This window comes from Andrena cerasifolii, chromosome 8 (genome assembly GCF_050908995.1).
Source record: "Andrena cerasifolii isolate SP2316 chromosome 8, iyAndCera1_principal, whole genome shotgun sequence".
Taxonomy (NCBI): domain Eukaryota; kingdom Metazoa; phylum Arthropoda; class Insecta; order Hymenoptera; family Andrenidae; genus Andrena; species Andrena cerasifolii.
The window spans coordinates 1,270,108-1,285,307 of NC_135125.1; the positions used below are offsets into that span (position 1 = coordinate 1,270,108).

The 15,200-nt window shown below is 40.3% G+C and overlaps 1 protein-coding gene across 6 annotated transcripts in view; it reads left to right on the forward strand.

Annotated features, from left to right (window-relative positions):
* The window catches only part of LOC143372209 (uncharacterized), a 568,382-nt gene that overhangs the window by 431,402 nt on the left and 121,780 nt on the right, over positions 1-15,200 (forward strand). The window lies entirely within an intron of this gene.

Sequence of the window (15,200 nt, forward strand, 5' to 3'; positions counted from 1 at the left end):
ATATTAAAAAATTATTGAGTCTGCAAGAAAGTCGGTACTCTGGAGTTTCTACGGTCGCTGATTATGAACTTATTTTTTTACAACAAAATTGCGAATAAAAGTAATTCCCTTTGGAATTTTGGGGCATTTATAAATAAAGATGCATAAATCATAAATTATATTGCATTAGTAAAAAATACGGGTAAGAAATACGCTTTACAAAGTCTATATTTCTTCCGCAATACTAGTGTAAGAAATACGTTCCGCATAATCTCAGAAATTCAACTCAACCCAATCCGTTTCGTGACAAACTGGGTGGAGTCGTATTTCTAAGATTTTTCAAAACGTATTTCTTACACTAGTATTGCGAATGAAATATAGAGAACAATGTTAAGTTCCAAAGGGGATTTCTGACCTACGAGCAGGCAGAGATTGCTGTAGACCATTGGAAACATCTCGTGAAGACAAATCGATTGATACCATTTTTAACTTCGAAATTGTTAACACAGTATTTAAATATAAGGAAATGTTTTATTGAAACGTAAAATAATGTCGGGGCAAAGAAATTGAGGTAGAAATAATTGTAGCAACTAATTGGCAAAGAAATTAAACGAAACGTAATTGATATACAGTAAACGCCCGTTATGAGTCCGTCGAACGGGGCTGGCGGCAGACTCATAGTGGCTTGCGGACATGGTTCTGCGCGGCCAGTCGCGCGAGTGAGAGAACCGGACAACGGGCGAGACGACACTAAAGCGTCGACACGAAGTTGCCGTCGGGTACGAAAGAGAGAAAGCATGATACTTTGTCTCGCTCCGTCTTTCAGCTCGAGCTTGGGTTCGACCCGCTTGCGGGCCCCTACAATGCATCGGCGCTTTTGGAATTTATCATACATATTGTAATTCGTTTCGCGACAGCCGAGTGTGACAAATAATAACAATAACGAGAACGAGAACGAGAACGAGAACGAGAACGAGAACGAGAACGACAAAGATAATTATAATTATAATTATAATAATGATAATGATAAAGTATAGTATAGTAGTGTGATAATAATTCTGTATTAATCAGTATTTAGAATATATACAGTATTTTACAGTATTTACAGTATTCCATCATGCCTTCGCCGTTGGACCTGGAACAAAACGATAAAAAGTTTAAAAGCAACTCAGACCGTCATACATATCTAAAAAATATACCTTACCGTGTTTCCACCGATGACATTTTTTATAGATCGTTAGACATGTCGCGCTGTCTCTTTGCACTCCCTTTTCAATACTCTCAGAGCTCTTGATATTTTCCGCGTCCGGATGTCTTCTTCATTCCTTTTATCATCTTCTTCTTCACTGGATCTTTCTTAATTTTTGTACCACTAACGTTTTTATTCTTATTGTGTACTAACGATATGTACATATCTGGCTAACAAATTTAGCTCGAGAGGATCGCGGTTTATGACCGTATTGTCCTGCAAATGGCACGATGTCGATTGCCCCCAATTAGACAGTTGACAGGTAAATGTTCTCTAAAACGTTTCGAAAATAATCAATAGCCTGGTAATAAAAGATCGTGGAATTTCCACCTCGCTCTGAGCCTTCTTTTGTCCCGTAAGACGGAACCGCAGTCTCATTTCGAGTTTTTACTACATAGTGAAGAAGTTCAAGCCGTGCAAGTAACGTTAATCATGGCAACCAAGAGGATAAATACAGCACTTTCAGTGGGGTAGAAATTGGAAATCTTGCAGAAGTTGGACAATCAGATACCAGTTCAGGCAATAGCGTCTGAGTATCAAATTAATCCTGCCACCGTGCGGCGTATTCGTAAAAATAAGACCAAAGTAAATCAAACTGCGGAGGGAGGACGTTACATATTAAGATACAAAAAGATACGGAAGGCAACGTATGAAGATTTGGAGTACCTACTATTCCTGTGGTTTGGGGAATGAAAGGCGCTGGGAGACCCAGTATCCAATTTAATATTGCGCCACAAGGCCCTGGACTTAATAATGGATATGCATGGCCAATCAACTTTTAAGGCCAGTGAAGGCTGTTAGCAGAGATTTAAAAACTGATACGTAAAACACTTGGCCAAACTTCACGGAGAGAAAGGAAGTGCGGATGCAGCAGCTGCAGAAAAATTCATATTGGATATCACTCGTCAAATAAGCAATATTTACAATATGGACGAAAGTGGTCTTACGCGGAAAGCTCTTCCGTCGAAAACTTTAATACATAATAAGGAAAAACAACTTAGTGGTACCGAAACGAAGAAGGGTCGAGTGAGTGTGGGCTTCTGCGTCAATATGACAGGAATCCACAAACTGACGCCCGTGTTCATACATAAGTTCAAGAAACCAACGCTGCTAAAAAATATTATGAATACGCTGCCAGTAGTGTACAAAAGACAGAAAAATACTTGGATGGACCAAACAGTCTTCACGGATTGGTTCCAAAATCATTTCAAGCCAGCCGTGAGAAAATACCAACTGGAGAGTCAGACGACCGGAAAAGTAATTCTTTTACTGGATAATTGTGCAGGGCACAATTTGACACCAGGGATATTTGTGGAGGATGAACAATTTCGAATTGTGTTCTTGCCCCCAAATACTACCTCCATTATTCAACCCATGGCTCAGGGAGTGATCTCAAATATGAAAAAGGTATTCCGTCACAGAATGTTGACACTAGTAGTAAACAGTCGTGGAAACATAGAAGAATTTTATAAAATATACAATCTTCAAGATTGTAATCACATCTTGGATAAAGGATGGAGACGGATAACCGCCTCCAATATTAGAAAGTCATGGAATAATCTAATGAAGAAAGCCGGTGTCAGAGGAGGAAGACTCAACGGATCCACCAGAACCCCAGTTGGCAGAAATGATAGCCGCGATTACTGGGGAAGAACTTAGTGAAAACAGTGTTGCAGAATATTTAAGGAGCTCTGATGGAGCAGAAGCCGGTGACGAAGAAAACGATGGAGAAGAGGAAAGCGAAGCAGGACAAGACATAGTGAAAAGCCGTGAAGAGGAAAACGGAGGAGAAGCCGAAACAGAAGAAGAAGCCGAAACAAAATTAGAAGAAAAAGACGAAGAAGACACCCGGGCACGGAAAATATTAAAAGCTCTGAAATTATTGAACAGGGAGTGCAAAGAGGCGCCACGATACGTTCAACGTTCTCTAAAAAATGTAAAGGAACATTTTTTCAGGGAAGACCCGTAACTTCATCGATGGAAACACGGTAAGGTATATTTTTTAAGTATGTATGACGGTCTGTGTTGCTTTTAAACTTTTTATCGTTTCGTTCCAGGTCCAACGGCAAAGGCATGATGGAATACTGTAAATACTGTAAATATTGTAAATACTGATTAATACAGAATTATTATCACACTACTATACTATACTTTAATATTATTATTATTATTATTATTATTATTATTATTATTATTATTATTATTATTATTATTATATTATTTTTTTATTATTATTATTGTTATTATTTGTTACACTCGGCTGTCGCGAAACGAATTACAATATGTATTATAAATACGGAAAGCGCCGATGCATTGTAGGGGCTCGCACGCGGGTCAAGCCCGAGCTTGAGCTGAAAGACGGAGCGGGACAAAGTATCATGGTTTCTCTCTTTCGTACCCGACGGCAACTTCGTGTCGACGCTTTCGTGTCGTCTCGCTCGTTGTCCGGTTCTCTCAGTCTCGTCCGCAGGCTTCCAAGAAATGGTGGGGATAGTTGCCGGACTCTCAACGGGCGGAAAAAACGGACTCATAACGGGCGTTTACTGTAAAGGAATGTAACATAACGATATTTGCTCGGCGTCGCAAAAATCGAGAAGAAAGATAAGAATCGCGACGCTCGGTTATCATATAACAGCGATCAACCTAGACTTGTAAACCGAACACAAAAGGTAGCTCCGTGACGCCATCGCGTAATTAATCGCCGGACTAATCCTCGGACGCAAATTATAACCTGTCTACAGAAATTATATGGGATCACCTCGAAAAATGGCCTCAAAGTTCGAGATGTTACACAAAAAAAACTTGTAGTAAACTCTCAACTGGCCCGAGGGGCCTTGGGTAGGCACCTGAGGAAAAACTGAAGAATGTAAGCGATACTCTAACAGTTTGGGGCGCCAAATTTGCTTCATGATCTTCATTTCAGGGCCGTGTTGGGCCTGCACTTGTCGCTTGGGCCTCTTTCCTAATACCCAGTACGAAATCGCCAACGGATCAGTGAAATGAAGGTCATGAGGAATATTTGCCACCTTGAACTGTTAGAGCAGGCCTGTCCAAGGATTTCCTCGCACGAGCAACTGCGAGGTGCTCTTCGCTCTTGAAGGCACCAAGCCAGGCACTTCGCGCTCCTCAAGAGCGAAAGGTCCCCATGGTGGGGCACAACCGTAGCTCTTGCCTTCGCTCGCAACCACCCGCAGTTGCAAAGATTGGGCGGGCCTGTGCTAGAGTATCACTTACATCCCTCGGTTTTTCTTCAGGTTCTTACGCTAGGTTCCTCGGGCCAGTTGGGATTTTACGATCGATTTCATCTATTCAAAACCGCAAATTCTCGAAATTTGAGGTCATTTGTCGAGATGATCCCATCTGATTTCGACGTTAAAAATGGTATCAATCGATTTGTCTTGACGAGATATTTCCAATGATGTATAGCAATCGCTGCACGCTCGTAGGTCAGTAATCCCCTTTAGGACTTAACATTGTCCTTTGTAAGTGTATTTCTTACGCGTATCCCCAACGCGTTTATTAAATTAAATATTCACGAACAATAATTAATAGTTATTGTTACTAATTATAAGAAATTAATCATCATCTGAGCTCTCGTCGATGTCGTCATCACTATCGGTATCCTACGCGATTCTTCCTTTGTGAAACGTATTTCATTATCAGAAGATTCTGAAAGAAAATGAAATCACAAAATTATACATTAATTATAGTACATTTAACACAGACTGTCTGAGAATTAAAGCAGAGGATCTGGTTCGAATCATTGTCGAAGCAAGATGTGCTTACGAGTGTGTGTTTTGAGTGGTTATTGTAGCAGTGCACAGTGTCTTCGCGCGATTTAGTGCAACACGTGGGATAAATATTACTGAACCCGTCTGGGGGGGGGGGGGGGTAATAAAACTTTCCGTGCCTCGCGGTGGCGACGGAGTCTTTGACTAGAAGAGCTCCCGCATCGTATATTCGTCAAAAAACGCAAATCATGGATCCAGCAAGATAGAAAACCGCACTTTCGGTCTCCTATGCACAGGTGGTTCAAAAAGTACTGTTTCCAACTAAGGACCAGGCTATAATTCTAGATACAGACGAAGGAATTACAATATACGAATATACGCTGCGACTGCAAGACTAATCGACCCCAGCAACATCAGATTTGCCTCGCGGATGTCTCAAGGCCGAGTCTGTCTATACTTAAGCAGCAAAGAGATAGCGGATAAGCGTGCCGAAAATCACACCAAAGTAAGCATTGAAACGCATGCATTAGAAATCAGTCCTCTCATATAAAAACCAAAACGGATAATACTATCTGACGTGTTTCCCATAATTCCCCAAGAAATCATCCAAGAAGAGCTAGAAAAAATCAATATTCATCTGGTATCACCAATCACGTTTATCAGAGCAGGCATTAACGAACCAGGATTTAGCCATATTCTAAGCTTCCGGAAGCAGATGTACATATAACTGGAGAAGGGGAAAAAAATTCCCCAATCTTTACTGACCACCTACGACCATTGAGCTCTAAAACAAACTGGAGAGTGAACAGCAGTGAGTAGAGGTAGAGGGGACAGCGGTCCGAGGGAAAGGCTCCATATCAAAACTACACAGTACGATATTACACATGCAATTTAGCGCACATCAGAATAGTACACAGAAGATACTGCACATACAATTTAGAACACATGCAGTTTTACGCAAATTTTTTTTAGTGCATATTAGCAAATCAACCTACACGGGTGGAAAAGAAACTAAAGATGCGCGCTTCAGGACAGTTCTGGGGTAAGTGCCATGGGGTTCATCACAGTTCTCTTACCAAAAGGCTAAGCCTTCCCCACTCCGTGGCCAGATCGTCCAGGAACAGAGTCCCTATTCTTTAGCAATACGGTGTGGGGCCGCTTGCCATTCCCACATTCTCTATCTCATTCAATATAACCAAACTTTCGACACCCGAAAGCTAGGAGACCCAACGAGGTCATCAGCCATCGCCCGTCGCCAGGTCTGTTTAGTCTCGCGTACCATTTATCGAGACCGCACGCAGGCTAAGTCCCTGCCATAAAATCCTTGAAGACAAGACAGCGTGGGGCCATCCGCCCTCAACCTCACGCTTAAATTTGGTAACGCTAACATGCACATCAGGATAGCGCACGGCACGGTTTCAAACACGAGATAGTACACAGAAGATAGCAACAGACATTTTATTTAGTGCACAACGGGATTGCACGGTAAACTAGCCGATGAACTGGGCCCTCGTCGATTTCGATGACCATCTGTTAAGATATACATTTGTATTATGAATGTAGCGACACCTGGCGTAGGATAAGTGACCAAGTAGGCAGTACGGTTAAGACACGATCGTGCACGTGGCCGTCAGAAATAGAGTTCCTTATTTTTGTTTCTCTTTATTATATCATATACTCATTATAATAAATATATACCTTTTCTATGTAAGTGAGATAAAGTCTGTTTCAAACCTAAACATATTAAGTTTTACATGGTAGCAGAGCCTGGTTTGCTGAAAGCAAAGCAAAGACATTGTACCGAGAAGGTTAGATTTGTCACGTGTGCTTAAGATTCTAAAAATGGCAAATATGAGGTGTGACGATATAAGGATTCCAATATTCGATGGATCGGATTATAGTAACTGGAAAAAGCGTATTCTAAAGTTCCTACAGTATAAAAAATGTGTTACAGTGGTTGAAAGAGAAAAGTCGGCAACTGATAAAAAAGAGGAATGGGAAGAGAAGGATATAAAAGCAACAAATTATATATATATAGTGCAATAACCAATAAGCAATTGGAATATGTAAGTGAGTTTGAAACAGCGTACGAAATAATAAATAAATTCGATAAAATGTATCTAAAAGAATCTACAGCGTTACAAATTGTGTGTAGAAACAATCTTGAAGGTATAAAATTGAAAAATTATACAGAGGTAACGACATTTTTTTATGAGTTTGAGAAGGCTGTAAATGAACTCAAAAGTGTTGGTGCAAAAATTACAGAACATGAAAAGCTAAATTACATGCTCAAAGCTTTACCAAAAACATTCAGTCATATTGGTGATCTCACTGATGTCCTACCGGAAACTCACAGAACAGTGGAGTATGTAAAAAGCAAAATAAAAATGAAATCGATAGAAGAAAAAAATGAAATAGAAACAAGCGATGAGACCATTACTAAGTCAAACGTATTCGCAGCCGAGTCGACGTCATCGGTCGGTAAAAAGCAAACCTGTTTTAACTGCGGAAAAATCGGCCACTTCCGGAGGAACTGTCGTCATACAAACGTAAATAGTTTTAGAGGCCATCAAGAACGTGAACAAAGTCGAAGCTATCGTGGAATTTGTCAAGGAAATCGTGGAAATTATCAAAGCAGTAGAGGAAACTATCGTGGAGGCTACAAAACTAATTATGAAGAATAACAAAGCAATGCACAGGGAAGCTGCTTTTATACCTTAGTAAATATGGCAGAAACAAAAGAAGCACACGTGGCAGGTAATAATCAGATAAATTAGTTACTTGATAGTGGTTGTACAGACCACATTATAAATAATGATATATATTTTGACACATTTATAAATCTAAACCTACCTGCTAGTGCGAAATTGGAAGATGGTCGTACACTCAAAGCCTCAAAAAATGGTCAAATAACTACTTTATTTCCAGTGCACGATAGAAAATCAAAAGAAACTATACAAAATGTATTTTTTGTGAAAGAAATGGAAGCAAACCTGATTAGTTATTCAAGAGTGACTGATAAAAATAAAATTGTCTCAACGGGACATATTTCAAAGATCTATGATAAGAATAATAAATTAATAGCTATTTCAAAAAAGGAAAATAGACTTATTAAAATGACTAGTTTTGCTATTAAGAAAAATAAAAGTGTCCATGCAAACGTATTAAGTAAAAACAATGAACAAAAACTAACACTGAAAGAAAAATGGCATCATACACTTGGTCATATAAATTTTAATTATTTGACTATCTTATGCACAACCGAATTACTAGACGCTGCACCAAAGAAACTAGAATCTGAATACATGAAGTGCAAAATTTGCGTTGAAAATAAAATGAACAATTTACCATTTGAAAATAACAGAAGAAAAGCACGAGATATAATGGAAATTGTACACACAGATTTGAATGGATCTCATGCGACTATTTGTAACTGTGTTGAAAAATACTTTATTTCATTTATTGATGATTACAGTAAATTAGCTAAAGTTGTAATCGACCGTCGGTTGCGTGTGTCGATTACCGGTGGGACGGGGAAGGGATTTGGTGCCGACACAGTCGGTATGGCCGGGTTCAGCGAATAAGTAACCACTGGGTAACAAGTTCTTTATTGGAGCGTGTTTAATGTTACATTAAGCCTGTCGTTTATTCTGTTTGCAATTGTTTCCGGCGATGGCGGATCTACGGGTCTCTTGTTTCGGCGGACGCGTCGTTTCGCGGCGGCGGCGACTTTGGCGGCGAGTCAATAGGAACTAGGATGCGGATTTGTGGAACGTTCTCCTCGGAATGGCCTTAAGAGGCGCGTTCGTTTCCGAGTCGTACAATGAAGTTTCAGAGTGCAGTAGGGCTTCGGCCTAATAGGCACAGAGACACCTCTCTGACGTACGTGAAGCGCAAGATAAATCTCGGCCGATTTCGGACGGAGGCTGGTTACGGCACAATGGTGGCATGGCCAACCCCTGACACACCTCAAGGAGTTCAAAAAGCGAGCGTCTTGTATTGCTTGAAGCCGTATAGCGACAGGCACAAGAGCTCCTGATTCCGCTCGCCGCGGCCTTTATATCGTGAGGCCGTACATCTTCGCCCGCGAGATCGGTATTGGGCCCGCGGCCGCCTAGCGGTCGCGACGCGAACTAACCCCCCCCCGGCTTCGGTGCCGGGCGTTCGCATGGCTCGTGACGTGACTTCGTCACAAAGTGTATTGTATTAAATCAAAAGATCAAGTCTATAACTGCCTTGTTTAATATGTAATTGAAGTGCAAAATCTAACTGAAAAAAACGATAAAAAAACTAAAATGCGACAATGGTACAGAGTATTTAAATGCTAATATTTATCGCGTTGCACGAAAAAAGGGAATACATATAAATGTTTGTCCTACATATGTACATGAATTGAACGGTACTGCTGAGAGATATAACAGATCAATCATGGATATGGCAAGGTGTCTTCTAGCAGAAGCTAAAGTCAAGAGAAGTTTTTGGCCAGAAATTGTTAAGGCAGCTGCTTATCTCAAAAACAGAACACTAGCAAACACGATAGAAAAAAGGACACCTTTTGAGATATTCTTCTGCGAAAAGGCATGTGTTAAAAACTTACGCTTATATGGAAGCAGGGTATTTGTTCGAGTTCCTGAGGCAAAAAGGAAATCGAAGTGGGACAAAAAAGGCTGAATTGGGCGTCTTGCTTGGCTACACAGATGTTGGGTACAGAGTCTTAATAAATAACAAAATAGTAGTAGCAAGGTATGTTGATATAACTGAAAAAGATGTAAAATGCATTGGTTTCGAAGAAAAGGAAAAAAATGAAAGCCAGTATAAATCAGATACTGAAAGTAACTCAGAAGAAGTAAATGAAAAATTAGAAGATGAACAGGATACAGAGCCAAAGAAATAGATTTGAGAAGATCAACAAGAGAAAGGAAACCTCCTACTCGCTCTCCAGTTGAGTATAGTTGTCAATATATTTATGTAAACTATTGTAATGCAGGTGTTCCAAATATGTTTGAGGAAGCTATAACGAGCGAAGAAGCTGATCATTGGAAGGAAGCAATGGACCGTGAAATGAAGAGCATAGAGATAAATAAAACTTGGAAATTAGTACCCAAACCAGAGAACAAACAAATCTTGTACGTAAAATGGGTGTTTAAGAAAAAGTCTGAAAATATCTACAAGGCAAGACTGGTTGTGAGAGGCTTCCAGCAAGTGGAAGAAATAGAAAATACTTATTCACCCGTAGCTAAGATGCCAACTTTAAAATTATTATTAGCCTATTGTTGTCAAAATAGCTTGTACATAGATCAAATGGATGTTGAAACTGCGTTTTTAAACGGAAATGTAAATTCGGAGGTCCATGTTAAGTAACCGCTCGGTTATGAAAACGGAACTGGTAAGGTTTACAAACTATGTAAGGCATTGTGTGGTTTAAGGGAAAGTCCTCGTTCATGGTATGATTGCTTCAACGATTATATATTTAAGTTAGGTTTTCATAAAAGCGATCATGATTATTGTCTCTATGCCAAAGATGAAAAAAAAATGAGTCAATATATATACTACTTTTTGTTGATGACTTGTTAACTTGCAGCAAAAGTAAACATAAGATCTGTGAAATTAAATATAACTTATCACAAACGTTCAAAATGAAAGACATGGGTAGAGTTAAAAATTATATTGGAATAGATATTGATTACGATCAAAGTAAAGATGTAATGACATTAAGCCAAAACAAATATATAGAGTCTTTAGCTAAAATTTATAATATTGAACACGCAAAATTATATAACACTCCAATGGAGAAAAACTTAAAATTAAAACCAACAGAGGAGTTAAGTACGAATTTAAAATATAGAAATTTGATCGGGGCTCTCTTGTACAGGGTGTCCCACTAAGGAATGGACAGCGCGATATCTCTTAAAGTATTGTCGATAAAAATATAAAAAAAAATAGGGAATTGCATGGTTCGAGGGGGCCCATTTATTAGCGCGAACGAATTTTGTTTTTGATTATTATTTTAAAAGATACGATGGTCAAGTTCGGTTTTTCAAATGGAACTATTTTTTTTGAAGACCTGAGTTGATAGTGCGTTCCAAGCCAAATTCAATAAGCTTTAATGTATACACTTTATTTCCACTGGTTTTTAAGATATTGCGCTTGAAAATTTACTGATTTTCACTGCAAGAAACCCCTCTGGAATGGCAAAAACCGGGGGCGGTCTTACTGGCGCCACGGGTGGCACTGCCTGTTGAAATGGATACTTACCTGCCAAAGGTCTACGCCAGAAATGGCAGGCCCAAAGGCTGGACAATTCTTTTCCGTCAGAAATGCTACTTAGGTAGGTACATCTGCGGTATCGAGAAGCGCATCGTTACTTTTATTTCGCACTTGCTTCTACGCTCGGATGGCCGGTTCTTTTGGGAGGGATCCAAGTTGGATTGGTTCTGATACAATCTGCTCCCTATGGTTGAAATTTAGTCTAGCAACTTTCACTCCTCCTAACCTAACCAATCCGCCTTGCATCCCTCCCAAAAGAACCGGCCATCCGAGCGTAGAAGCAAGTGCGAAATAAAAGTAACGATGCGCTTCTCGATACCGCAGATGTACCTACCTAAGTAGCATTTCTGACGGAAAAGAATTGTCCAGCCTTTGGGCCTGCAATTTCTGGCGTAGACCTTTGGCAGGTAAGTATCCATTTCAACAGGCAGTGCCACCCGTGGCGCCAGTAAGACCGCCCCCGGTTTTTGCCATTCCAGAGGGGTTTCTTGCAGTGAAAATCAGTAAATTTGCAAGCGCAATATCTTAAAAACCAGTGGAAATAAAGTGTATACATTAAAGCTTATTGAATTTGTCTTGGAACGCACTATCAACTCAGGTCTTCAAAAAAAATAGTTCCATTTGAAAAACCGAACTTGACCATCGTATCTTTTAAAATAATAATCGAAAACAAAATTCGTTTGCGCTAATAAATGGGCCCCCTCGAACCATGCAATTCCCTATTTTTTTTATATTTTTATTGACAATACTTTAAGAGATATCGCGCTGTCCATTCCTTAGTGGGACACCCTGTATATTAGCACAGGAACACGACCTGATTTCGCCTTCAGTGTAAATTACCTAAGCAGATCTCAAAACTGTTATGATAAAGAACACTTTAACTATGCAACAAGAGTACTGAAATATTTATACTCAACTAAAGACTTAAAGTTAACATACGCAAAAACTGAAAATGTAGAAATTATGGACTGCTTCGTAGACGCTGATTGGGCCGGCGACATTATAGATAGGAAGTCTACATCAGGGCTTGTTATAAGATTATTTAACAATGCAATATTCTGGAGATCACACAAACAGGGATCTGTAGCTAAGTCATCCACGTTTGCCGAATATGTTGCGTTGTCTGAGGGAATAACCGAATTAAATCTCTTACGTGCAACTCTTAAATTGTTTAAGGTCGAGATAAAGAAACGTATAAAAGTCTATGAAGATAATTCGGGCGCTGTAGCTATTGCCAAGTATGGCAAAATGTCTAAGAACTCGAGACATATAGAAACGCATTATCACTTTGTAAACGATAATTATGAAATGGAAATTGTAGATATAGTTAAAATAGATACAGAAGAAAACATTGTCGATATACTTACGAAATCTTTGGGCAAACCAAAGTTTATAAAGTTCAGAAAATTGTTAAACATCAAAGAATAACTATTGTAAACTAGATTAAGTTAAAATTAGAATACAAATGTAAGATATACTCCGGAGTGCTTAATATCTCTTAGGCCCGAAGCGAAGCGTAGGGGTATTTTGCTAGTGTACTATACATCTATAGCCATTGAGTTATGTACATACAGGTCAATGTCTATAGCCTGTTTGTAAGACAGAGATAGGTACACCCGTTATCTTCCATCTTTCTCGGACCGGCCGCCATTGCTCTGTTCACTCTCCAGTTTGTTTAGAGCTCAATGCCTCCGACAACACTTCTTATTGAATATATCTATCAACCGAGAAATTAGCGTGCTCTTTATACAAGGAAGAAGGACACCATGCCAAGTTCTGCAAGAACGCGGAATCTCTGCCGCCACGTTCTCTCGCCGACACATCAAATCCCAACAACAACCCCAATGATACCAGTCAAGACGTGGCCATTCGAAAAAATGACTCGAGGCAGATGATTCCGCCAAGAGCGGTTTTAAGAGTGCCGGTGCTGGGGCGGCTCGATGGAAAGGCGAACGGAACAATTAAACGACTCTTTTGGGTCTGGCACAATTTATTCACAGTGGCCCAACTTGACCACTGGGCGACACAAACACTAGTACAATACACGAGGACACACGAACTATATTACAATGGCGCGTGGGCGCGAAGCGATAGCGGTCGCATGAAAACACGTTATAGAATAGAGCGCAATGGGCGCAGGCAGAAATCGTCTAGTCGTGCTCGTCATAGCGAAGGTGTTTTCGCACTGAACGGTCGCCGGGCGAGCGCTCCGAAAGATCGTTGGCGTCAGCAACGTAATGTCAACGGGCCTCAGCTGACTCACCAGTTGGTGCGATGAGTCAACGGGCACAATTTTGAACGCGTGAGGCAGCGAGTTTTTCGCCGCCGCAACAGCAGATAATGCCTCCTCTTGCACGTGCAAAAAGAGCACTGTGAGGGTAAAGATACCAGAGAAAACTGCAGAAAACTAATCAGTTCCAAACATGTAACCAAACAACCCGAAGAACCATTCAGAAACAGAAACAACTGTCAACAAAATCACATCACAATTCTTACCGACCAAAGACTACACACTGGAAGGCTCACAGAAACTCCGCTAGACATAAATAGCATTACCGAGTTCCTAGTTGCATGGCCACCAGGACGTTCGGGCAATTGCGTTAAACTATACTATAGACATTCCAGCCCTACTCTATATGATAACAGAGATTAGCTCTCGTCTCTCTAGTAGAAAGCTGAAAAGCCGCATCCTGAGAATTCCCAACAGCTAGCGGACTCCAATGCACGTGAATCTTCTATTGAGGACTCTTGGTCAACTAATGAATTTCACCACAAAACCCGGTACACCATGAAGAGGAAACAGAGCATTGAATACTGTTCAAGAAATTAGCATCTTGACGCCATCTCCCAGGCCTGTCGATAATTATGCAATAATGGCAACGGCACGCTGACTCATGTGGAGAGTCGATTACGGGCCCTTCCATCAACTTGCGATCGATTAAAGGGGGACTCTCTCTCTTCCAGGAAATCGACCGCGATCCTTGCTTGCGCTTCTCTTCTTGCACTTTTGCTTTAACTAAAGTTTCCAATCTGCTTGGTAACTTGCTTCTCGCGCCTTACCTTACTTGCTATTCCTTTCGAAGGAATTCATAATGCATTATTGTAATATATAAGCATTTGTGAAAATAGTCGGTTATTTAACTGTATGACATTGTCAGAATTTGAATAATAAGTGTAACTTTGTTTGTGAACGTTATAAATATAGTTTCCTAGTGCTCCTAGTAAGTTTCTTCGCGCCGATCTCTGCTAGCTTTATAACAAACACACATCCCTAAAACACATCTTCTGGAATATGAGAAGTGTAACACAGCGGGCTGAAGAAATTCACACCATCCTAAATGGCATTGACATCCTCGTCCGCGTAGAATCCTGGCGGTCATCTAAGAGAAACAGCCCACGCTTCCCTGGTTATCTGGCACTCAGAATAGACAGGAATAATTCGAAAGGAGGAGGAATTCTTAGGCTTATACGCAAAAACATACTATGTATGTATGTATATTTATTGCTCTCCGTAGGGTTTACAAGAACTTCCGGTCCCTTTTGCCATTCCTACCTCTTTCCCCCTTTTACATTTACCATCTCTATTTACTTTTTTACATACTTACATTCTTACATTCCTATTACATTTCTTACATTTTAAGTTATTACACAATTTACATAAATTATTGTTACATAAATTATCACATTTTTACCCTTTATATACTTTTACACTTTTTACATTCTTTTTACATTCCTCTTTATTTTCTTTTCTACACTTTTCTTACACCTCTCCACATCTCTTTCGCTTTCCTCCAGTCCACGCTCGCCTTGGCTCTCCCTCGCTTGCCCTCGCTCGCCCTTGCCCGCCCTCGCTCGTCTTCGGTCGCCCTCGCTCGCTTTCGCTTTCTTTTGTCTTCGCCCTCGCTCGCCCTCGCTCGCTTTCGCTTGCCCTCATCCTCTCTCTCTCTCTCTCTCTCTCTCTCTCTCTCATTCCC